The following is a 914-nucleotide window of genomic DNA, read 5'->3' as shown; positions in this document are numbered from 1 at the left end:
TTTTTTTTGGAGGGTTGGAGGAGGGTTGGGTGGGGAGCTGAAACTGTTGGATTGTAATTTCTGAACTTTTATTTCTGTACAATACCTCGTTAATATTGTACTGTGCATTGATCATTATGTGTCCAAAATGAGAGGTATTGTGTGTATATGTATATGTATGTTCATATATATGTATGTATTTTTCCTTCTTTCGGCTCTAATAAAAATTCTATAAAAAAAATCATGTCTGTGCTATATAATTAAAGTTTACTGACTTACTGAGTTATTGCTTCATTCATTCTAATTATCTTACCTCTACATCTGGCCATGCTCAATTTGTTTATGAAGTGCAAAAAGTACTGAAATCACCCTTTTATTGAAATTTCACAAATCACACACTTAGATTTAAATAATCTACAACCAGTGTAGAATAATCTAGTCCAGGTTTAAAGAGTCTGTGTTTTTTAGTTTTTAATCTACAGCAGATTAAAGAGACTCAAGTGTAAACATAGGTGGAATCGCTCATTCACCATTCATGAAAACAGACTTTACAATGTCAGAAAATACTTAGTTTAAATGTCAAAAAAAAAAAATCCTTTAATCACAGAAATTTCTGAGTTTTTTTCTCAAAAATCTATGAGTTTTGGAGCTCAGAGAATTTCCTTGTTTTTTCTTGAAAATCTCTGAGTTTTTTTGTGGAGATTTACTCCTCCTTTATTTTTTTCATCTGAAAAATAGCCCTAATACAAAACACAGCTTTGATGTGAGCACAGGCGTGCAATAAAATAATGTGCATGGCCGAGAATACAGTTTTGCAAGTGTTGCACACATAAGTGGACAATAATACAAAAAGCTAAGTAGTTTCTATCAGTCACATTAAGCTCCTTCAGCTTTGTTTGTTTTACTTACAGTAATGTAAATCTTCAGATCTAAGC

This window comes from Austrofundulus limnaeus, unplaced genomic scaffold (assembly GCF_001266775.1).
Source record: "Austrofundulus limnaeus strain Quisiro unplaced genomic scaffold, Austrofundulus_limnaeus-1.0 Scaffold1276, whole genome shotgun sequence".
Classification (NCBI taxonomy): Eukaryota; Metazoa; Chordata; class Actinopteri; order Cyprinodontiformes; family Rivulidae; genus Austrofundulus; species Austrofundulus limnaeus.
Note: the sequence above shows the minus strand (reverse complement) of the source record.